At 66.5% G+C, this 22,796-nt stretch overlaps 9 non-coding genes across 9 annotated transcripts; all 9 read right to left on the reverse strand.

The window, feature by feature from the left end:
* Positions 1–887: 887 nt before the first annotated feature.
* On the reverse strand, positions 888–1,006 carry LOC139703829 (5S ribosomal RNA). The gene has a single exon (XR_011705908.1). It is a non-coding gene; the product is annotated as a 5S ribosomal RNA (ribosomal RNA).
* Positions 1,007–3,395: 2,389 nt separating this feature from the next.
* Positions 3,396–3,514, reverse strand: LOC139703830 (5S ribosomal RNA). Its single transcript, XR_011705909.1, has one exon. It is a non-coding gene; the product is annotated as a 5S ribosomal RNA (ribosomal RNA).
* Positions 3,515–5,899: 2,385 nt separating this feature from the next.
* Positions 5,900–6,018, reverse strand: LOC139703850 (5S ribosomal RNA). Its single transcript, XR_011705929.1, has one exon. It is a non-coding gene; the product is annotated as a 5S ribosomal RNA (ribosomal RNA).
* Positions 6,019–8,401: 2,383 nt separating this feature from the next.
* On the reverse strand, positions 8,402–8,520 carry LOC139703832 (5S ribosomal RNA). Its single transcript, XR_011705911.1, has one exon. It is a non-coding gene; the product is annotated as a 5S ribosomal RNA (ribosomal RNA).
* Positions 8,521–10,899: 2,379 nt separating this feature from the next.
* LOC139703833 (5S ribosomal RNA) lies at positions 10,900–11,018 on the reverse strand. Its single transcript, XR_011705912.1, has one exon. It is a non-coding gene; the product is annotated as a 5S ribosomal RNA (ribosomal RNA).
* Positions 11,019–13,417: 2,399 nt separating this feature from the next.
* On the reverse strand, positions 13,418–13,536 carry LOC139703869 (5S ribosomal RNA). Its single transcript, XR_011705948.1, has one exon. It is a non-coding gene; the product is annotated as a 5S ribosomal RNA (ribosomal RNA).
* Positions 13,537–15,933: 2,397 nt separating this feature from the next.
* LOC139703870 (5S ribosomal RNA) lies at positions 15,934–16,052 on the reverse strand. The gene has a single exon (XR_011705949.1). It is a non-coding gene; the product is annotated as a 5S ribosomal RNA (ribosomal RNA).
* A 2,397-nt stretch (positions 16,053–18,449) lies between these two features.
* Positions 18,450–18,568, reverse strand: LOC139703834 (5S ribosomal RNA). The gene has a single exon (XR_011705913.1). It is a non-coding gene; the product is annotated as a 5S ribosomal RNA (ribosomal RNA).
* Positions 18,569–20,945: 2,377 nt separating this feature from the next.
* On the reverse strand, positions 20,946–21,064 carry LOC139703835 (5S ribosomal RNA). The gene has a single exon (XR_011705914.1). It is a non-coding gene; the product is annotated as a 5S ribosomal RNA (ribosomal RNA).
* Between the last annotated feature and the right edge of the window lie 1,732 nt (positions 21,065–22,796).

The following is a 22,796-nucleotide window of genomic DNA, read 5'->3' on the forward strand; positions in this document are numbered from 1 at the left end:
CCATGGGAAGTTAGATGGGAGATGAGAGAACCTGTGACTGCCCAGTCTCCAGGCTACCATGGACCTGGTGACTTGCAGCCCAGAGTGAGTTGGCTGGGGTTGGGTGGGGGGTAGAGGGGTGAGTGTGTGTCTCTCTCTGTGTGTGTGTGTGTGTGTGTGTGTGTGAGAGAGAGAGAGAGAGAGAGGAGAGTCAAGGACAGAGAGGGATTGAGTGGGAGATGGAGACAGGGATGCCTCCTCACAGGCCAAGAGAGGCACAAGAGAGAAGGAGAGATGGATGAACAGGGACCCACAGAGACATCTGCTGCTCCGATGAGAGTGAAAGGGAGAGACAGGCAGAGAGAGAGATAGACTCAGGGGGACCCTCACGGAGGAAGGCGGTGGGGAAGGAGGTAGAGACACAGGAGGGACCTTGCGGAGGTGGTGCAAAGAGAGAAGGACCCAGGCAGAGACGCTCGACGGACTCTCCCACTCCCAGGATGTGGGTGTCAAGTTTCTGCTTGTGGGGCAGGAACGGGTGAGGGAGCGGGCCCCGCGGGTGGGCCCCGTGTTCTGGGGAAGGCGGGTGTCGCCCCCCCACACACCCCATCCTCCAGGCCGAGGGGTGGGGGGGTCGGTCTGGGTGCACATGGAGGGTCGTGGCCTGGACCTGGCTCGGCTCAGCGGGGTCTCATGGAGTGAGTGTCCTAGCGTCCCTGGGGAGAGCCAGGCCTGTGGGCCTTGTTGCAGGCGCTGGGCGCTGGTCGTCGGGAGGCCAGCCGCAGGCCTGAAGGGACAGCGACCGGCAGCCCAGGGCTGCGCCTGCGCCCTGGCCCGAGGGCCCGGGGGTCACGGCCTGTCTCTCGGGGCCACGCAAGTTAAAAGTGTGTGTGGGAAGGGGGCGCAAAAGCCTACAGCACCCGGTATTCCCAGGCGGTCTCCCATCCAAGTACTAACCAGGCCCGACCCTGCTTAGCTTCCGAGATCAGACGAGATCGGGCGCGTTCAGGGTGGTATGGCCGTAGACGGGGAGGGCCGCCCGGGGGCGCCTCAAGAGCCTGCTCCGGGTTCCACCCTTCAGTCCAGGGGACGGGAGGGGGGTGGAGGGGGGAAATCGGAGGGGGTGGTCGCAGGGGGCCTCCCTCGCCCGCCCCACAACAGCGCAGCCCAACCCAACTCAACTCAAGGCTGGGGGCTCTCACGCTCCGCTCCGACCTGACTCCACCAGGCAGCGGCCCAGGGGTCCTGGGAGACTGGGACTGGCTGAATCCCGCCTCCAACACCGCCCCTCTCCACCTGGCTCCACCTACCGCGAGCCCCACCAAGCGCCCGCAGGGATCGCCCCGCCCCGCCCCGGCCTGGCGTGGCCTGGCGTGGCCTGGCCTCCTCCGCCGCTCCTCGCCAAGGCCCAGGCCTCCCGCGACCCCAACCCCCCCACGGACCCCCGGCCCCCCACCGCCACGCCCACCCCGCCTTTCGCCAGGCGGAGAAGCCCAGAAGCCCTGGCCGTTTCAGTGTCCCGCGCGCGCGAACCTAGCCTAGCCTAGCCCGGAGCCCAGAGAGCCAGGGGCGGAGAGGCAGGCGGGCACCCCCCTCGGACACCCCAGGGACCCTGACACAGGCCCAGCGCCCCAGGCGGAAATGCAGTCCGACTGGGCAATGGCCAGCCGCCGGCCACACACGTCCCCTGAGCGTGCCTGGCGAGTGGAGCCACGCACAGGGAGGGCAGGAGGGAGGAACACACTCAGGGACTCAGGGAAAACCGGGCAGAGGGTGGCCGGGGGCAGCGGCCCGCTGGCTCCCAGTCAGTCAGTCGCCCGGCCAGGCTCAGAAGTGCGCCGCTGGGGTCGTGCCTCGCCCTGAGTTTCGGGCCCACTCTGCAAAGCCACCGCAGTCACCCCCTTCGGACCCAATGCCAAGGTCGGAGGGCTCTGCGCCTTGTTGGTACCAGTCATCGACCAGCACGTGCACAGCACCGCCCTGAGGAAGGGCATAGACCCCTCTGTCCAGTGTCCAGGAAAGGACCGCCTGTGGAAGAAGCACCCTGATTCAAACCCCTGTGGGAGCTTAGTAGGCGGCCTCACCAGATGGAAAGCCCCCTCCCCTGCAAGCATTGCAGGGGGGAGAGAGGGGAGGGAGGGGAGCGGTGGTTGCGTTGCGGGGACACGCGCCCACCGGGTCGTCAGGCCCTGCGTCTTGTCCTGTCCTCTGCAGGTGGACCGGTGACCGCGACCAAGGGGCCTCTGCTTCCCTGTCCCCACCGGCCGGGCTTCAACTCCTCTTGGCACCTGGTCCTCCATGGCAACCCCCTGGCCCCGAACCGCTTGCCTGCTCTGAAGGCTGCTTCCTCCTCTTTCAGGAGCGCCTGCCCTCTTTTGCCATCTGCTCTCTTGCTTGGCTCTCAGCGCAGACTCCTAAGACCCTGTGGCCTCCTCGGCCCTCTCTCAGCCTCTGCTGAGCACACACCCTGAAGTCCTGCGCGCACTTCAAGGGTGATGTGTGAATCCACTCTTACATCCATGGGAAGTTAGATGGGAGATGAGAGAACCTGTGACTGCCCAGTCTCCAGGCTACCATGGACCTGGTGACTTGCAGCCCAGAGTGAGTTGGCTGGGGTTGGGTGGGGGGTAGAGGGGTGAGTGTGTGTCTCTGTGTGTGTGTGTGTGTGTGTGTGTGAGAGAGAGAGAGAGAGAGAGAGAGAGAGAGAGAGAGAGGAGAGTCAAGGCCAGAGAGGGATTGAGTGGGAGATGGAGACAGGGATGCCTCCTCACAGGCCAAGAGAGGCACAAGAGAGAAGGAGAGATGGATGAACAGGGACCCACAGAGACATCTGCTGCTCCGATGAGAGTGAAAAGGAGAGACAGGCAGAGAGAGAGATAGACTCAGGGGGACCCTCACGGAGGAAGGCGGTGGGGAAGGAGGTAGAGACACAGGAGGGACCTTGCGGAGGTGGTGCAAAGAGAGAAGGACCCAGGCAGAGACGCTCGATGGACTCTCCCACTCCCAGGATCTGGGTGTCAAGGTTCTGCTTGTGTGGCAGGAACGGGTGAGGGAGCGGGCCCCGCGGGTGGGCCCCGTGTTCTGGGGAAGGCGGGTGTCGCCCCCCCACACACCCCATCCTCCAGGCCGAGGGGTGGGGGGGTCGGTCTGGGTGCACATGGAGGGTCGTGGCCTGGACCTGGCTCGGCTCAGCGGGGTCTCATGGAGTGAGTGTCCTAGCGTCCCTGGGGAGAGCCAGGCCTGTGGGCCTTGTTGCAGGCGCTGGGCGCTGGTCGTCGGGAGGCCAGCCGCAGGCCTGAAGGGACAGCGACCGGCAGCCCAGGGCTGCGCCTGCGCCCTGGCCCGAGGGCCCGGGGGTCACGGCCTGTCTCTCGGGGCCACGCAAGTTAAAAGTGTGTGTGGGAAGGGGGCGCAAAAGCCTACAGCACCCGGTATTCCCAGGCGGTCTCCCATCCAAGTACTAACCAGGCCCGACCCTGCTTAGCTTCCGAGATCAGACGAGATCGGGCGCGTTCAGGGTGGTATGGCCGTAGACGGGGAGGGCCGCCCGGGGGCGCCTCAAGAGCCTGCTCCGGGTTCCACCCTTCAGTCCAGGGGACGGGAGGGGGGTGGAGGGGGGAAATCGGAGGGGGTGGTCGCAGGGGGCCTCCCTCGCCCGCCCCACAACAGCGCAGCCCAGCCCAACTCAACTCAAGGCTGGGGGCTCTCACGCTCCGCTCCGACCTGACTCCACCGGGCAGCGGCCCAGGGGTCCTGGGAGACTGGGACTGGCTGAGTCCCGCCTCCAACACCGCCGCTCTCCACCTGGCTCCACTTACCGCGAGCCCCACCAAGCGCCCGCAGGGATCGCACCGCCCCGCCCCGGCCTGGCGTGGCCTGGCGTGGCCTGGCCTCCTCCGCCGCTCCTCGCCAAGGCCCAGGCCTCCCGCGACCCCAACCCCCCCACGGACCCCCGGCCCCCCACCGCCACGCCCACCCCGCCTTTCGCCAGGCGGAGAAGCCCAGAAGCCCTGGCCGTTTCAGTGTCCCGCGCGCGCGAACCTAGCCTAGCCTAGCCCGGAGCCCAGAGAGCCAGGGGCGGAGAGGCAGGCGGGCACCCCCCTCGGACACCCCAGGGACCCTGACACAGGCCCAGCGCCCCAGGCGGAAATGCAGTCCGACTGGGCAATGGCCAGCCGCCGGCCACACACGTCCCCTGAGCGTGCCTGGCGAGTGGAGCCACGCACAGGGAGGGCAGGAGGGAGGAACACACTCAGGGACTCAGGGAAAACCGGGCAGAGGGTGGCCGGGGGCAGCGGCCCGCTGGCTCCCAGTCAGTCAGTCGCCCGGCCAGGCTCAGAAGTGCGCCGCTGGGGTCGTGCCTCGCCCTGAGTTTCGGGCCCACTCTGCAAAGCCACCGCAGTCACCCCCTTCGGACCCAATGCCAAGGTCGGAGGGCTCTGCGCCTTGTTGGTACCAGTCAACGACCAGCACGTGCACAGCACCGCCCTGAGGAAGGGCATAGACCCCTCTGTCCAGTGTCCAGGAAAGGACCGCCTGTGGAAGAAGCACCCTGATTCAAACCCCTGTGGGAGCTTAGTCGGCGGCCTCACCAGACGGAAAGCCCCCTCCCCTGCAAGCATTGCAGGGGGGAGAGGGGGGAGGGAGGGGAGCGGTGGTTGCGTTGCGGGGACACGCGCCCACCGGGTCGTCAGGCCCTGCGTCTTGTCCTGTCCTCTGCAGGTGGACCGGTGACCGCGACCAAGGGGCCTCTGCTTCCCTGTCCCCACCGGCCGGGCTTCAACTCCTCTTGGCACCTGGTCCTCCATGGCAACCCCCTGGCCCCGAACCGCTTGCCTGCTCTGAAGGCTGCTTCCTCCTCTTTCAGGAGCGCCTGCCCTCTTTTGCCATCTGCTCTCTTGCTTGGCTCTCAGCGCAGACTCCTAAGACCCTGTGGCCTCCTCGGCCCTCTCTCAGCCTCTGCTGAGCACACACCCTGAAGTCCTGCGCGCACTTCAAGGGTGATGTGTGAATCCACTCTTACATCCATGGGAAGTTAGATGGGAGATGAGAGAACCTGTGACTGCCCAGTCTCCAGGCTACCATGGACCTGGTGACTTGCAGCCCAGAGTGAGTTGGCTGGGGTTGGGTGGGGGGTAGAGGGGTGAGTGTGTGTCTCTCTCTCTGTGTGTGTGTGTGTGTGTGTGTGTGAGAGAGAGAGAGAGAGAGAGAGAGAGAGGAGAGTCAAGGCCAGAGAGGGATTGAGTGGGAGATGGAGACAGGGATGCCTCCTCACAGGCCAAGAGAGGCACAAGAGAGAAGGAGAGATGGATGAACAGGGACCCACAGAGACATCTGCTGCTCCGATGAGAGTGAAAGGGAGAGACAGGCAGAGAGAGAGATTGACTCAGGGGGACCCTCACGGAGGAAGGCGGTGGGGAAGGAGGTAGAGACACAGGAGGGACCTTGCGGAGGTGGTGCAAAGAGAGAAGGACCCAGGCAGAGACGCTCGATGGACTCTCCCACTCCCAGGATCTGGGTGTCAAGGTTCTGCTTGTGTGGCAGGAACGGGTGAGGGAGCGGGCCCCGCGGGTGGGCCCCGTGTTCTGGGGAAGGCGGGTGTCGCCCCCCCACACACCCCATCCTCCAGGCCGAGGGGTGGGGGGGTCGGTCTGGGTGCACATGGAGGGTCGTGGCCTGGACCTGGCTCGGCTCAGCGGGGTCTCATGGAGTGAGTGTCCTAGCGTCCCTGGGGAGAGCCAGGCCTGTGGGCCTTGTTGCAGGCGCTGGGCGCTGGTCGTCGGGAGGCCAGCCGCAGGCCTGAAGGGACAGCGACCGGCAGCCCAGGGCTGCGCCTGCGCCCTGGCCCGAGGGCCCGGGGGTCACGGCCTGTCTCTCGGGGCCACGCAAGTTAAAAGTGTGTGTGGGAAGGGGGCGCAAAAGCCTACAGCACCCGGTATTCCCAGGCGGTCTCCCATCCAAGTACTAACCAGGCCCGACCCTGCTTAGCTTCCGAGATCAGACGAGATCGGGCGCGTTCAGGGTGGTATGGCCATAGACAGAGAGGCCGCCCGGGGGCGCCTCAAGAGCCTGCTCCGGGTTCCAACCTTCAGTCCAGGGGACGGGAGGGGGGTGGAGGGGGGAAATCGGAGGGGGTGGTCGCAGGGGTCCTCCCTCGCCCGCCCCACAACAGCGCAGCCCAACCCAACTCAACTCAAGGCTGGGGGCTCTCATGCTCCGCTCCGACCTGACTCCACCGGGCAGCGGCCCAGGGGTCCTGGGAGACTGGGACTGGCTGAATCCCGCCTCCAACACCGCCCCTCTCCACCTGGCTCCACCTACCGCGAGCCCCACCAAGCGCCCGCAGGGATCGCCCCGCCCCGCCCCGGCCTGGCCTGGCGTGGCCTGGCCTCCTCCGCCGCTCCTAGCCAAGGCCCAGGCCTCCCGCGACCCCAACCCCCCCACGGACCCCCGGCCCCCCACCGCCACGCCCACCCCGCCTTTCGCCAGGCGGAGAAGCCCAGAAGCCCTGGCCGTTTCAGTGTCCCGCGCGCGCGAACCTAGCCTAGCCTAGCCCGGAGCCCAGAGAGCCAGGGGCGGAGAGGCAGGCGGGCACCCCCCTCGGACACCCCAGGGACCCTGACACAGGCCGAGCGCCCCAGGCGGAAATGCAGTCCGACTGGGCAATGGCCAGCCGCCGGCCACACACGTCCCCTGAGCGTGCCTGGCGAGTGGAGCCACGCACAGGGAGGGCAGGAGGGAGGAACACACTCAGGGACTCAGGGAAAACCGGGCAGAGGGTGGCCGGGGGCAGCGGCCCGCTGGCTCCCAGTCAGTCAGTCGCCCGGCCAGGCTCAGAAGTGCGCCGCTGGGGTCGTGCCTCGCCCTGAGTTTCGGGCCCACTCTGCAAAGCCACCGCAGTCACCCCCTTCGGACCCAATGCCAAGGTCGGAGGGCTCTGCGCCTTGTTGGTACCAGTCAACGACCAGCACGTGCACAGCACCGCCCTGAGGAAGGGCATAGACCCCTCTGTCCAGTGTCCAGGAAAGGACCGCCTGTGGAAGAAGCACCCTGATTCAAACCCCTGTGGGAGCTTAGTCGGCGGCCTCACCAGACGGAAAGCCCCCTCCCCTGCAAGCATTGCAGGGGGGAGAGGGGGGAGGGAGGGGAGCGGTGGTTGCGTTGCGGGGACACGCGCCCACCGGGTCGTCAGGCCCTGCGTCTTGTCCTGTCCTCTGCAGGTGGACCGGTGACCGCGACCAAGGGGCCTCTGCTTCCCTGTCCCCACCGGCCGGGCTTCAACTCCTCTTGGCACCTGGTCCTCCATGGCAACCCCCTGGCCCCGAACCGCTTGCCTGCTCTGAAGGCTGCTTCCTCCTCTTTCAGGAGCGCCTGCCCTCTTTTGCCATCTGCTCTCTTGCTTGGCTCTCAGCGCAGACTCCTAAGACCCTGTGGCCTCCTCGGCCCTCTCTCAGCCTCTGCTGAGCACACACCCTGAAGTCCTGCGCGCACTTCAAGGGTGATGTGTGAATCCACTCTTACATCCATGGGAAGTTAGATGGGAGATGAGAGAACCTGTGACTGCCCAGTCTCCAGGCTACCATGGACCTGGTGACTTGCAGCCCAGAGTGAGTTGGCTGGGGTTGGGTGGGGGGTAGAGGGGTGAGTGTGTGTCTCTCTCTGTGTGTGTGTGTGTGTGTGTGTGTGTGAGAGAGAGAGAGAGAGAGAGAGAGAGAGAGAGGAGAGTCAAGGCCAGAGAGGGATTGAGTGGGAGATGGAGACAGGGATGCCTCCTCACAGGCCAAGAGAGGCACAAGAGAGAAGGAGAGATGGATGAACAGGGACCCACAGAGACATCTGCTGCTCCGATGAGAGTGAAAAGGAGAGACAGGCAGAGAGAGAGATAGACTCAGGGGGACCCTCACGGAGGAAGGCGGTGGGGAAGGAGGTAGAGACACAGGAGGGACCTTGCGGAGGTGGTGCAAAGAGAGAAGGACCCAGGCAGAGACGCTCGATGGACTCTCCCACTCCCAGGATCTGGGTGTCAAGGTTCTGCTTGTGTGGCAGGAACGGGTGAGGGAGCGGGCCCCGCGGGTGGGCCCCGTGTTCTGGGGAAGGCGGGTGTCGCCCCCCCACACACCCCATCCTCCAGGCCGAGGGGTGGGGGGGTCGGTCTGGGTGCACATGGAGGGTCGTGGCCTGGACCTGGCTCGGCTCAGCGGGGTCTCATGGAGTGAGTGTCCTAGCGTCCCTGGGGAGAGCCAGGCCTGTGGGCCTTGTTGCAGGCGCTGGGCGCTGGTCGTCGGGAGGCCAGCCGCAGGCCTGAAGGGACAGCGACCGGCAGCCCAGGGCTGCGCCTGCGCCCTGGCCCGAGGGCCCGGGGGTCACGGCCTGTCTCTCGGGGCCACGCAAGTTAAAAGTGTGTGTGGGAAGGGGGCGCAAAAGCCTACAGCACCCGGTATTCCCAGGCGGTCTCCCATCCAAGTACTAACCAGGCCCGACCCTGCTTAGCTTCCGAGATCAGACGAGATCGGGCGCGTTCAGGGTGGTATGGCCGTAGACGGGGAGGGCCGCCCGGGGGCGCCTCAAGAGCCTGCTCCGGGTTCCACCCTTCAGTCCAGGGGACGGGAGGGGGGTGGAGGGGGGAAATCGGAGGGGGTGGTAGCAGGGGGCCTCCCTCGCCCGCCCCACAACAGCGCAGCCCAACCCAACTCAACTCAAGGCTGGGGGCTCTCACGCTCCGCTCCGACCTGACTCCACCGGGCAGCGGCCCAGGGGTCCTGGGAGACTGGGACTGGCTGAGTCCCGCCTCCAACACCGCCCCTCTCCACCTGGCTCCACCTACCGCGAGCCCCACCAAGCGCCCGCAGGGATCGCCCCGCCCCGCCCCGGCCTGGCGTGGCCTGGCGTGGCCTGGCCTCCTCCGCCGCTCCTCGCCAAGGCCCAGGCCTCCCGCGACCCCAACCCCCCCACGGAGCCCCGGCCCCCCACCGCCACGCCCACCCCGCCTTTCGCCAGGCGGAGAAGCCCAGAAGCCCTGGCCGTTTCAGTGTCCCGCGCGCGCGAACCTAGCCTAGCCTAGCCCGGAGCCCAGAGAGCCAGGGGCGGAGAGGCAGGCGGGCACCCCCCTCGGACACCCCAGGGACCCTGACACAGGCCCAGCGCCCCAGGCGGAAATGCAGTCCGACTGGGCAATGGCCAGCCGCCGGCCACACACGTCCCCTGAGCGTGCCTGGCGAGTGGAGCCACGCACAGGGAGGGCAGGAGGGAGGAACACACTCAGGGACTCAGGGAAAACCGGGCAGAGGGTGGCCGGGGGCAGCGGCCCGCTGGCTCCCAGTCAGTCAGTCGCCCGGCCAGGCTCAGAAGTGCGCCGCTGGGGTCGTGCCTCGCCCTGAGTTTCGGGCCCACTCTGCAAAGCCACCGCAGTCACCCCCTTCGGACCCAATGCCAAGGTCGGAGGGCTCTGCGCCTTGTTGGTACCAGTCAACGACCAGCACGTGCACAGCACCGCCCTGAGGAAGGGCATAGACCCCTCTGTCCAGTGTCCAGGAAAGGACCGCCTGTGGAAGAAGCACCCTGATTCAAACCCCTGTGGGAGCTTAGTCGGCGGCCTCACCAGACGGAAAGCCCCCTCCCCTGCAAGCATTGCAGGGGGGAGAGGGGGGAGGGAGGGGAGCGGTGGTTGCGTTGCGGGGACACGCGCCCACCGGGTCGTCAGGCCCTGCGTCTTGTCCTGTCCTCTGCAGGTGGACCGGTGACCGCGACCAAGGGGCCTCTGCTTCCCTGTCCCCACCGGCCGGGCTTCAACTCCTCTTGGCACCTGGTCCTCCATGGCAACCCCCTGGCCCCGAACCGCTTGCCTGCTCTGAAGGCTGCTTCCTCCTCTTTCAGGAGCGCCTGCCCTCTTTTGCCATCTGCTCTCTTGCTTGGCTCTCAGCGCAGACTCCTAAGACCCTGTGGCCTCCTCGGCCCTCTCTCAGCCTCTGCTGAGCACACACCCTGAAGTCCTGCGCGCACTTCAAGGGTGATGTGTGAATCCACTCTTACATCCATGGGAAGTTAGATGGGAGATGAGAGAACCTGTGACTGCCCAGTCTCCAGGCTACCATGGACCTGGTGACTTGCAGCCCAGAGTGAGTTGGCTGGGGTTGGGTGGGGGGTAGAGGGGTGAGTGTGTGTCTCTCTCTGTGTGTGTGTGTGTGTGTGTGTGTGTGTGTGAGAGAGAGAGAGAGAGAGGAGAGTCAAGGACAGAGAGGGATTGAGTGGGAGATGGAGACAGGGATGCCTCCTCACAGGCCAAGAGAGGCACAAGAGAGAAGGAGAGATGGATGAACAGGGACCCACAGAGACATCTGCTGCTCCGATGAGAGTGAAAGGGAGAGACAGGCAGAGAGAGAGATAGACTCAGGGGGACCCTCACGGAGGAAGGCGGTGGGGAAGGAGGTAGAGACACAGGAGGGACCTTGCGGAGGTGGTGCAAAGAGAGAAGGACCCAGGCAGAGACGCTCGACGGACTCTCCCACTCCCAGGATGTGGGTGTCAAGTTTCTGCTTGTGGGGCAGGAACGGGTGAGGGAGCGGGCCCCGCGGGTGGGCCCCGTGTTCTGGGGAAGGCGGGTGTCGCCCCCCCACACACCCCATCCTCCAGGCCGAGGGGTGGGGGGGTCGGTCTGGGTGCACATGGAGGGTCGTGGCCTGGACCTGGCTCGGCTCAGCGGGGTCTCATGGAGTGAGTGTCCTAGCGTCCCTGGGGAGAGCCAGGCCTGTGGGCCTTGTTGCAGGCGCTGGGCGCTGGTCGTCGGGAGGCCAGCCGCAGGCCTGAAGGGACAGCGACCGGCAGCCCAGGGCTGCGCCTGCGCCCTGGCCCGAGGGCCCGGGGGTCACGGCCTGTCTCTCGGGGCCACGCAAGTTAAAAGTGTGTGTGGGAAGGGGGCGCAAAAGCCTACAGCACCCGGTATTCCCAGGCGGTCTCCCATCCAAGTACTAACCAGGCCCGACCCTGCTTAGCTTCCGAGATCAGACGAGATCGGGCGCGTTCAGGGTGGTATGGCCGTAGACGGGGAGGGCCGCCCGGGGGCGCCTCAAGAGCCTGCTCCGGGTTCCACCCTTCAGTCCAGGGGACGGGAGGGGGGTGGAGGGGGGAAATCGGAGGGGGTGGTCGCAGGGGGCCTCCCTCGCCCGCCCCACAACAGCGCAGCCCAACCCAACTCAACTCAAGGCTGGGGGCTCTCACGCTCCGCTCCGACCTGACTCCACCAGGCAGCGGCCCAGGGGTCCTGGGAGACTGGGACTGGCTGAATCCCGCCTCCAACACCGCCCCTCTCCACCTGGCTCCACCTACCGCGAGCCCCACCAAGCGCCCGCAGGGATCGCCCCGCCCCGCCCCGGCCTGGCGTGGCCTGGCGTGGCCTGGCCTCCTCCGCCGCTCCTCGCCAAGGCCCAGGCCTCCCGCGACCCCAACCCCCCCACGGACCCCCGGCCCCCCACCGCCACGCCCACCCCGCCTTTCGCCAGGCGGAGAAGCCCAGAAGCCCTGGCCGTTTCAGTGTCCCGCGCGCGCGAACCTAGCCTAGCCTAGCCCGGAGCCCAGAGAGCCAGGGGCGGAGAGGCAGGCGGGCACCCCCCTCGGACACCCCAGGGACCCTGACACAGGCCCAGCGCCCCAGGCGGAAATGCAGTCCGACTGGGCAATGGCCAGCCGCCGGCCACACACGTCCCCTGAGCGTGCCTGGCGAGTGGAGCCACGCACAGGGAGGGCAGGAGGGAGGAACACACTCAGGGACTCAGGGAAAACCGGGCAGAGGGTGGCCGGGGGCAGCGGCCCGCTGGCTCCCAGTCAGTCAGTCGCCCGGCCAGGCTCAGAAGTGCGCCGCTGGGGTCGTGCCTCGCCCTGAGTTTCGGGCCCACTCTGCAAAGCCACCGCAGTCACCCCCTTCGGACCCAATGCCAAGGTCGGAGGGCTCTGCGCCTTGTTGGTACCAGTCATCGACCAGCACGTGCACAGCACCGCCCTGAGGAAGGGCATAGACCCCTCTGTCCAGTGTCCAGGAAAGGACCGCCTGTGGAAGAAGCAACCTGATTCAAACCCCTGTGGGAGCTTAGTAGGCGGCCTCACCAGACGGAAAGCCCCCTCCCCTGCAAGCATTGCAGGGGGGAGAGAGGGGAGGGAGGGGAGCGGTGGTTGCGTTGCGGGGACACGCGCCCACCGGGTCGTCAGGCCCTGCGTCTTGTCCTGTCCTCTGCAGGTGGACCGGTGACCGCGACCAAGGGGCCTCTGCTTCCCTGTCCCCACCGGCCGGGCTTCAACTCCTCTTGGCACCTGGTCCTCCATGGCAACCCCCTGGCCCCGAACCGCTTGCCTGCTCTGAAGGCTGCTTCCTCCTCTTTCAGGAGCGCCTGCCCTCTTTTGCCATCTGCTCTCTTGCTTGGCTCTCAGCGCAGACTCCTAAGACCCTGTGGCCTCCTCGGCCCTCTCTCAGCCTCTGCTGAGCACACACCCTGAAGTCCTGCGCGCACTTCAAGGGTGATGTGTGAATCCACTCTTACATCCATGGGAAGTTAGATGGGAGATGAGAGAACCTGTGACTGCCCAGTCTCCAGGCTACCATGGACCTGGTGACTTGCAGCCCAGAGTGAGTTGGCTGGGGTTGGGTGGGGGGTAGAGGGGTGAGTGTGTGTCTCTGTGTGTGTGTGTGTGTGTGTGTGTGTGAGAGAGAGAGAGAGAGAGAGAGAGAGAGAGAGAGAGAGAGAGAGAGGAGAGTCAAGGCCAGAGAGGGATTGAGTGGGAGATGGAGACAGGGATGCCTCCTCACAGGCCAAGAGAGGCACAAGAGAGAAGGAGAGATGGATGAACAGGGACCCACAGAGACATCTGCTGCTCCGATGAGAGTGAAAAGGAGAGACAGGCAGAGAGAGAGATAGACTCAGGGGGACCCTCACGGAGGAAGGCGGTGGGGAAGGAGGTAGAGACACAGGAGGGACCTTGCGGAGGTGGTGCAAAGAGAGAAGGACCCAGGCAGAGACGCTCGATGGACTCTCCCACTCCCAGGATCTGGGTGTCAAGGTTCTGCTTGTGTGGCAGGAACGGGTGAGGGAGCGGGCCCCGCGGGTGGGCCCCGTGTTCTGGGGAAGGCGGGTGTCGCCCCCCCACACACCCCATCCTCCAGGCCGAGGGGTGGGGGGGTCGGTCTGGGTGCACATGGAGGGTCGTGGCCTGGACCTGGCTCGGCTCAGCGGGGTCTCATGGAGTGAGTGTCCTAGCGTCCCTGGGGAGAGCCAGGCCTGTGGGCCTTGTTGCAGGCGCTGGGCGCTGGTCGTCGGGAGGCCAGCCGCAGGCCTGAAGGGACAGCGACCGGCAGCCCAGGGCTGCGCCTGCGCCCTGGCCCGAGGGCCCGGGGGTCACGGCCTGTCTCTCGGGGCCACGCAAGTTAAAAGTGTGTGTGGGAAGGGGGCGCAAAAGCCTACAGCACCCGGTATTCCCAGGCGGTCTCCCATCCAAGTACTAACCAGGCCCGACCCTGCTTAGCTTCCGAGATCAGACGAGATCGGGCGCGTTCAGGGTGGTATGGCCTTAGACGGAGAGGCCGCCCGGGGGCGCCTCAAGAGCCTGCTCCGGGTTCCACCCTTCAGTCCAGGGGACGGGAGGGGGGTGGAGGGGGGAAATCGGAGGGGGTGGTCGCAGGGGGCCTCCCTCGCCCGCCCCACAACAGCGCAGCCCAACCCAACTCAACTCAAGGCTGGGGGCTCTCACGCTCCGCTCCGACCTGACTCCACCGGGCAGCGGCCCAGGGGTCCTGGGAGACTGGGACTGGCTGAGTCCCGCCTCCAACACCGCCCCTCTCCACCTGGCTCCACCTACCGCGAGCCCCACCAAGCGCCCGCAGGGATCGCCCCGCCCCGCCCCGCCCCGGCCTGGTGTGGCCTGGCGTGGCCTGGCCTCCTCCGCCGCTCCTCGCCAAGGCCCAGGCCTCCCGCGACCCCAACCCCCCCACGGACCCCCGGCCCCCCACCGCCACGCCCACCCCGCCTTTCGCCAGGCGGAGAAGCCCAGAAGCCCTGGCCGTTTCAGTGTCCCGCGCGCGCGAACCTAGCCTAGCCTAGCCCGGAGCCCAGAGAGCCAGGGGCGGAGAGGCAGGCGGGCACCCCCCTCGGACACCCCAGGGACCCTGACACAGGCCCAGCGCCCCAGGCGGAAATGCAGTCCGACTGGGCAATGGCCAGCCGCCGGCCACACACGTCCCCTGAGCGTGCCTGGCGAGTGGAGCCACGCACAGGGAGGGCAGGAGGGAGGAACACACTCAGGGACTCAGGGAAAACCGGGCAGAGGGTGGCCGGGGGCAGCGGCCCGCTGGCTCCCAGTCAGTCAGTCGCCCGGCCAGGCTCAGAAGTGCGCCGCTGGGGTCGTGCCTCGCCCTGAGTTTCGGGCCCACTCTGCAAAGCCACCGCAGTCACCCCCTTCGGACCCAATGCCAAGGTCGGAGGGCTCTGCGCCTTGTTGGTACCAGTCATCGACCAGCACGTGCACAGCACCGCCCTGAGGAAGGGCATAGACCCCTCTGTCCAGTGTCCAGGAAAGGACCGCCTGTGGAAGAAGCACCCTGATTCAAACCCCTGTGGGAGCTTAGTAGGCGGCCTCACCAGACGGAAAGCCCCCTCCCCTGCAAGCATTGCAGGGGGGAGAGAGGGGAGGGAGGGGAGCAGTGGTTGCGTTGCGGGGACACGCGCCCACCGGGTCGTCAGGCCCTGCGTCTTGTCCTGTCCTCTGCAGGTGGACCGGTGACCGCGACCAAGGGGCCTCTGCTTCCCTGTCCCCACCGGCCGGGCTTCAACTCCTCTTGGCACCTGGTCCTCCATGGCAACCCCCTGGCCCCGAACCGCTTGCCTGCTCTGAAGGCTGCTTCCTCCTCTTTCAGGAGCGCCTGCCCTCTTTTGCCATCTGCTCTCTTGCTTGGCTCTCAGCGCAGACTCCTAAGACCCTGTGGCCTCCTCGGCCCTCTCTCAGCCTCTGCTGAGCACACACCCTGAAGTCCTGCGCGCACTTCAAGGGTGATGTGTGAATCCACTCTTACATCCATGGGAAGTTAGATGGGAGATGAGAGAACCTGTGACTGCCCAGTCTCCAGGCTACCATGGACCTGGTGACTTGCAGCCCAGAGTGAGTTGGCTGGGGTTGGGTGGGGGGTAGAGGGGTGAGTGTGTGTCTCTGTGTGTGTGTGTGTGTGTGTGTGTGAGAGAGAGAGAGAGAGAGAGAGAGAGAGAGAGAGAGAGAGAGGAGAGTCAAGGCCAGAGAGGGATTGAGTGGGAGATGGAGACAGGGATGCCTCCTCACAGGCCAAGAGAGGCACAAGAGAGAAGGAGAGATGGATGAACAGGGACCCACAGAGACATCTGCTGCTCCGATGAGAGTGAAAAGGAGAGACAGGCAGAGAGAGAGATAGACTCAGGGGGACCCTCACGGAGGAAGGCGGTGGGGAAGGAGGTAGAGACACAGGAGGGACCTTGCGGAGGTGGTGCAAAGAGAGAAGGACCCAGGCAGAGACGCTCGATGGACTCTCCCACTCCCAGGATCTGGGTGTCAAGGTTCTGCTTGTGTGGCAGGAACGGGTGAGGGAGCGGGCCCCGCGGGTGGGCCCCGTGTTCTGGGGAAGGCGGGTGTCGCCCCCCCACACACCCCATCCTCCAGGCCGAGGGGTGGGGGGGTCGGTCTGGGTGCACATGGAGGGTCGTGGCCTGGACCTGGCTCGGCTCAGCGGGGTCTCATGGAGTGAGTGTCCTAGCGTCCCTGGGGAGAGCCAGGCCTGTGGGCCTTGTTGCAGGCGCTGGGCGCTGGTCGTCGGGAGGCCAGCCGCAGGCCTGAAGGGACAGCGACCGGCAGCCCAGGGCTGCGCCTGCGCCCTGGCCCGAGGGCCCGGGGGTCACGGCCTGTCTCTCGGGGCCACGCAAGTTAAAAGTGTGTGTGGGAAGGGGGCGCAAAAGCCTACAGCACCCGGTATTCCCAGGCGGTCTCCCATCCAAGTACTAACCAGGCCCGACCCTGCTTAGCTTCCGAGATCAGACGAGATCGGGCGCGTTCAGGGTGGTATGGCCTTAGACGGAGAGGCCGCCCGGGGGCGCCTCAAGAGCCTGCTCCGGGTTCCACCCTTCAGTCCAGGGGACGGGAGGGGGGTGGAGGGGGGAAATCGGAGGGGGTGGTCGCAGGGGGCCTCCCTCGCCCGCCCCACAACAGCGCAGCCCAACCCAACTCAACTCAAGGCTGGGGGCTCTCACGCTCCGCTCCGACCTGACTCCACCGGGCAGCGGCCCAGGGGTCCTGGGAGACTGGGACTGGCTGAGTCCCGCCTCCAACACCGCCCCTCTCCACCTGGCTCCACCTACCGCGAGCCCCACCAAGCGCCCGCAGGGATCGCCCCGCCCCGCCCCGCCCCGGCCTGGTGTGGCCTGGCGTGGCCTGGCCTCCTCCGCCGCTCCTCGCCAAGGCCCAGGCCTCCCGCGACCCCAACCCCCCCACGGACCCCCGGCCCCCCACCGCCACGCCCACCCCGCCTTTCGCCAGGCGGAGAAGCCCAGAAGCCCTGGCCGTTTCAGTGTCCCGCGCGCGCGAACCTAGCCTAGCCTAGCCCGGAGCCCAGAGAGCCAGGGGCGGAGAGGCAGGCGGGCACCCCCCTCGGACACCCCAGGGACCCTGACACAGGCCCAGCGCCCCAGGCGGAAATGCAGTCCGACTGGGCAATGGCCAGCCGCCGGCCACACACGTCCCCTGAGCGTGCCTGGCGAGTGGAGCCACGCACAGGGAGGGCAGGAGGGAGGAACACACTCAGGGACTCAGGGAAAACCGGGCAGAGGGTGGCCGGGGGCAGCGGCCCGCTGGCTCCCAGTCAGTCAGTCGCCCGGCCAGGCTCAGAAGTGCGCCGCTGGGGTCGTGCCTCGCCCTGAGTTTCGGGCCCACTCTGCAAAGCCACCGCAGTCACCCCCTTCGGACCCAATGCCAAGGTCGGAGGGCTCTGCGCCTTGTTGGTACCAGTCAACGACCAGCACGTGCACAGCACCGCCCTGAGGAAGGGCATAGACCCCTCTGTCCAGTGTCCAGGAAAGGACCGCCTGTGGAAGAAGCACCCTGATTCAAACCCCTGTGGGAGCTTAGTCGGCGGCCTCACCAGACGGAAAGCCCCCTCCCCTGCAAGCATTGCAGGGGGGAGAGGGGGGAGGGAGGGGAGCGGTGGTTGCGTTGCGGGGACACGCGCCCACCGGGTCGTCAGGCCCTGCGTCTTGTCCTGTCCTCTGCAGGTGGACCGGTGACCGCGACCAAGGGGCCTCTGCTTCCCTGTCCCCACCGGCCGGGCTTCAACTCCTCTTGGCACCTGGTCCTCCATGGCAACCCCCTGGCCCCGAACCGCTTGCCTGCTCTGAAGGCTGCTTCCTCCTCTTTCAGGAGCGCCTGCCCTCTTTTGCCATCTGCTCTCTTGCTTGGCTCTCAGCGCAGACTCCTAAGACCCTGTGGCCTCCTCGGCCCTCTCTCAGCCTCTGCTGAGCACACACCCTGAAGTCCTGCGCGCACTTCAAGGGTGATGTGTGAATCCACTCTTACATCCATGGGAAGTTAGATGGGAGATGAGAGAACCTGTGACTGCCCAGTCTCCAGGCTACCATGGACCTGGTGACTTGCAGCCCAGAGTGAGTTGGCTGGGGTTGGGTGGGGGGTAGAGGGGTGAGTGTGTGTCTCTCTCTCTGTGTGTGTGTGTGTGTGTCTGTGAGAGAGAGAGAGAGAGAGAGAGAGAGAGAGAGAGAGAGGAGAGTCAAGGCCAGAGAGGGATTGGGTGGGAGATGGAGACAGGGATGCCTCCTCACAGGCCAAGAGAGGCACAAGAGAGAAGGAGAGATGGATGAACAGGGACCCACAGAGACATCTGCTGCTCCGATGAGAGTGAAAGGGAGAGACAGGCAGAGAGAGAGATAGACTCAGGGGGACCCTCACGGAGGAAGGCGGTGGGGAAGGAGGTAGAGACACAGGAGGGACCTTGCGGAGGTGGTGCAAAGAGAGAAGGACCCAGGCAGAGACGCTCGATGGACTCTCCCACTCCCAGGATCTGGGTGTCAAGGTTCTGCTTGTGTGGCAGGAACGGGTGAGGGAGCGGGCCCCGCGGGTGGGCCCCGTGTTCTGGGGAAGGCGGGTGTCGCCCCCCCACACACCCCATCCTCCAGGCCGAGGGGTGGGGGGGTCGGTCTGGGTGCACATGGAGGGTCGTGGCCTGGACCTGGCTCGGCTCAGCGGGGTCTCATGGAGTGAGTGTCCTAGCGTCCCTGGGGAGAGCCAGGCCTGTGGGCCTTGTTGCAGGCGCTGGGCGCTGGTCGTCGGGAGGCCAGCCGCAGGCCTGAAGGGACAGCGACCGGCAGCCCAGGGCTGCGCCTGCGCCCTGGCCCGAGGGCCCGGGGGTCACGGCCTGTCTCTCGGGGCCACGCAAGTTAAAAGTGTGTGTGGGAAGGGGGCGCAAAAGCCTACAGCACCCGGTATTCCCAGGCGGTCTCCCATCCAAGTACTAACCAGGCCCGACCCTGCTTAGCTTCCGAGATCAGACGAGATCGGGCGCGTTCAGGGTGGTATGGCCGTAGACGGGGAGGGCCGCCCGGGGGCGCCTCAAGAGCCTGCTCCGGGTTCCACCCTTCAGTCCAGGGGACGGGAGGGGGGTGGAGGGGGGAAATCGGAGGGGGTGGTAGCAGGGGGCCTCCCTCGCCCGCCCCACAACAGCGCAGCCCAACCCAACTCAACTCAAGGCTGGGGGCTCTCACGCTCCGCTCCGACCTGACTCCACCGGGCAGCGGCCCAGGGGTCCTGGGAGACTGGGACTGGCTGAGTCCCGCCTCCAACACCGCCCCTCTCCACCTGGCTCCACCTACCGCGAGCCCCACCAAGCGCCCGCAGGGATCGCCCCGCCCCGCCCCGGCCTGGCGTGGCCTGGCGTGGCCTGGCCTCCTCCGCCGCTCCTCGCCAAGGCCCAGGCCTCCCGCGACCCCAACCCCCCCACGGAGCCCCGGCCCCCCACCGCCACGCCCACCCCGCCTTTCGCCAGGCGGAGAAGCCCAGAAGCCCTGGCCGTTTCAGTGTCCCGCGCGCGCGAACCTAGCCTAGCCTAGCCCGGAGACCAGAGAGCCAGGGGCGGAGAGGCAGGCGGGCACCCCCCTCGGACACCCCAGGGACCCTGACACAGGCCCAGCGCCCCAGGCGGAAATGCAGTCCGACTGGGCAATGGCCAGCCGCCGGCCACACACGTCCCCTGAGCGTGCCTGGCGAGTGGAGCCACGCACAGGGAGGGCAGGAGGGAGGAACACACTCAGGGACTCAGGGAAAACCGGGCAGAGGGTGGCCGGGGGCAGCGGCCCGCTGGCTCCCAGTCAGTCAGTCGCCCGGCCAGGCTCAGAAGTGCGCCGCTGGGGTCGTGCCTCGCCCTGAGTTTCGGGCCCACTCTGCAAAGCCACCGCAGTCACCCCCTTCGGACCCAATGCCAAGGTCGGAGGGCTCTGCGCCTTGTTGGTACCAGTCAACGACCAGCACGTGCACAGCACCGCCCTGAGGAAGGGCATAGACCCCTCTGTCCAGTGTCCAGGAAAGGACCGCCTGTGGAAGAAGCACCCTGATTCAAACCCCTGTGGGAGCTTAGTCGGCGGCCTCACCAGACGGAAAGCCCCCTCCCCTGCAAGCATTGCAGGGGGGAGAGGGGGGAGGGAGGGGAGCGGTGGTTGCGTTGCGGGGACACGCGCCCACCGGGTCGTCAGGCCCTGCGTCTTGTCCTGTCCTCTGCAGGTGGACCGGTGACCGCGACCAAGGGGCCTCTGCTTCCCTGTCCCCACCGGCCGGGCTTCAACTCCTCTTGGCACCTGGTCCTCCATGGCAACCCCCTGGCCCCGAACCGCTTGCCTGCTCTGAAGGCTGCTTCCTCCTCTTTCAGGAGCGCCTGCCCTCTTTTGCCATCTGCTCTCTTGCTTGGCTCTCAGCACAGACTCCTAAGACCCTGTGGCCTCCTCGGCCCTCTCTCAGCCTCTGCTGAGCACACACCCTGAAGTCCTGCGCGCACTTCAAGGGTGATGTGTGAATCCACTCTTACATCCATGGGAAGTTAGATGGGAGATGAGAGAACCTGTGACTGCCCAGTCTCCAGGCTACCATGGACCTGGTGACTTGCAGCCCAGAGTGAGTTGGCTGGGGTTGGGTGGGGGGTAGAGGGGTGAGTGTGTGTCTCTCTCTGTGTGTGTGTGTGTGTGTGTGTGTGTGAGAGAGAGAGAGAGAGAGAGGAGAGTCAAGGACAGAGAGGGATTGAGTGGGAGATGGAGACAGGGATGCCTCCTCACAGGCCAAGAGAGGCACAAGAGAGAAGGAGAGATGGATGAACAGGGACCCACAGAGACATCTGCTGCTCCGATGAGAGTGAAAGGGAGAGACAGGCAGAGAGAGAGATAGACTCAGGGGGACCCTCACGGAGGAAGGCGGTGGGGAAGGAGGTAGAGACACAGGAGGGACCTTGCGGAGGTGGTGCAAAGAGAGAAGGACCCAGGCAGAGACGCTCGACGGACTCTCCCACTCCCAGGATGTGGGTGTCAAGTTTCTGCTTGTGGGGCAGGAACGGGTGAGGGAGCGGGCCCCGCGGGTGGGCCCCGTGTTCTGGGGAAGGCGGGTGTCGCCCCCCCACACACCCCATCCTCCAGGCCGAGGGGTGGGGGGGTCGGTCTGGGTGCACATGGAGGGTCGTGGCCTGGACCTGGCTCGGCTCAGCGGGGTCTCATGGAGTGAGTGTCCTAGCGTCCCTGGGGAGAGCCAGGCCTGTGGGCCTTGTTGCAGGCGCTGGGCGCTGGTCGTCGGGAGGCCAGCCGCAGGCCTGAAGGGACAGCGACCGGCAGCCCAGGGCTGCGCCTGCGCCCTGGCCCGAGGGCCCGGGGGTCACGGCCTGTCTCTCGGGGCCACGCAAGTTAAAAGTGTGTGTGGGAAGGGGGCGCAAAAGCCTACAGCACCCGGTATTCCCAGGCGGTCTCCCATCCAAGTACTAACCAGGCCCGACCCTGCTTAGCTTCCGAGATCAGACGAGATCGGGCGCGTTCAGGGTGGTATGGCCGTAGACGGGGAGGGCCGCCCGGGGGCGCCTCAAGAGCCTGCTCCGGGTTCCACCCTTCAGTCCAGGGGACGGGAGGGGGGTGGAGGGGGGAAATCGGAGGGGGTGGTCGCAGGGGGCCTCCCTCGCCCGCCCCACAACAGCGCAGCCCAACCCAACTCAACTCAAGGCTGGGGGCTCTCACGCTCCGCTCCGACCTGACTCCACCAGGCAGCGGCCCAGGGGTCCTGGGAGACTGGGACTGGCTGAATCCCGCCTCCAACACCGCCCCTCTCCACCTGGCTCCACCTACCGCGAGCCCCACCAAGCGCCCGCAGGGATCGCCCCGCCCCGCCCCGGCCTGGCGTGGCCTGGCGTGGCCTGGCCTCCTCCGCCGCTCCTCGCCAAGGCCCAGGCCTCCCGCGACCCCAACCCCCCCACGGACCCCCGGCCCCCCACCGCCACGCCCACCCCGCCTTTCGCCAGGCGGAGAAGCCCAGAAGCCCTGGCCGTTTCAGTGTCCCGCGCGCGCGAACCTAGCCTAGCCTAGCCCGGAGCCCAGAGAGCCAGGGGCGGAGAGGCAGGCGGGCACCCCCCTCGGACACCCCAGGGACCCTGACACAGGCCCAGCGCCCCAGGCGGAAATGCAGTCCGACTGGGCAATGGCCAGCCGCCGGCCACACACGTCCCCTGAGCGTGCCTGGCGAGTGGAGCCACGCACAGGGAGGGCAGGAGGGAGGAACACACTCAGGGACTCAGGGAAAACCGGGCAGAGGGTGGCCGGGGGCAGCGGCCCGCTGGCTCCCAGTCAGTCAGTCGCCCGGCCAGGCTCAGAAGTGCGCCGCTGGGGTCGTGCCTCGCCCTGAGTTTCGGGCCCACTCTGCAAAGCCACCGCAGTCACCCCCTTCGGACCCAATGCCAAGGTCGGAGGGCTCTGCGCCTTGTTGGTACCAGTCATCGACCAGCACGTGCACAGCACCGCCCTGAGGAAGGGCATAGACCCCTCTGTCCAGTGTCCAGGAAAGGACCGCCTGTGGAAGAAGCACCCTGATTCAAACCCCTGTGGGAGCTTAGTAGGCGGCCTCACCAGACGGAAAGCCCCCTCCCCTGCAAGCATTGCAGGGGGGAGAGAGGGGAGGGAGGGGAGCGGTGGTTGCGTTGCGGGGACACGCGCCCACCGGGTCGTCAGGCCCTGCGTCTTGTCCTGTCCTCTGCAGGTGGACCGGTGACCGCGACCAAGGGGCCTCTGCTTCCCTGTCCCCACCGGCCGGGCTTCAACTCCTCTTGGCACCTGGTCCTCCATGGCAACCCCCTGGCCCCGAACCGCTTGCCTGCTCTGAAGGCTGCTTCCTCCTCTTTCAGGAGCGCCTGCCCTCTTTTGCCATCTGCTCTCTTGCTTGGCTCTCAGCGCAGACTCCTAAGACCCTGTGGCCTCCTCGGCCCTCTCTCAGCCTCTGCTGAGCACACACCCTGAAGTCCTGCGCGCACTTCAAGGGTGATGTGTGAATCCACTCTTACATCCATGGGAAGTTAGATGGGAGATGAGAGAACCTGTGACTGCCCAGTCTCCAGGCTACCATGGACCTGGTGACTTGCAGCCCAGAGTGAGTTGGCTGGGGTTGGGTGGGGGGTAGAGGGGTGAGTGTGTGTCTCTGTGTGTGTGTGTGTGTGTGTGTGTGAGAGAGAGAGAGAGAGAGAGAGAGAGAGAGAGAGAGAGAGGAGAGTCAAGGCCAGAGAGGGATTGAGTGGGAGATGGAGACAG

The sequence above is a fragment of the Marmota flaviventris genome, unplaced genomic scaffold (assembly GCF_047511675.1).
Source record: "Marmota flaviventris isolate mMarFla1 unplaced genomic scaffold, mMarFla1.hap1 Scaffold_132, whole genome shotgun sequence".
Taxonomy (NCBI): domain Eukaryota; kingdom Metazoa; phylum Chordata; class Mammalia; order Rodentia; family Sciuridae; genus Marmota; species Marmota flaviventris.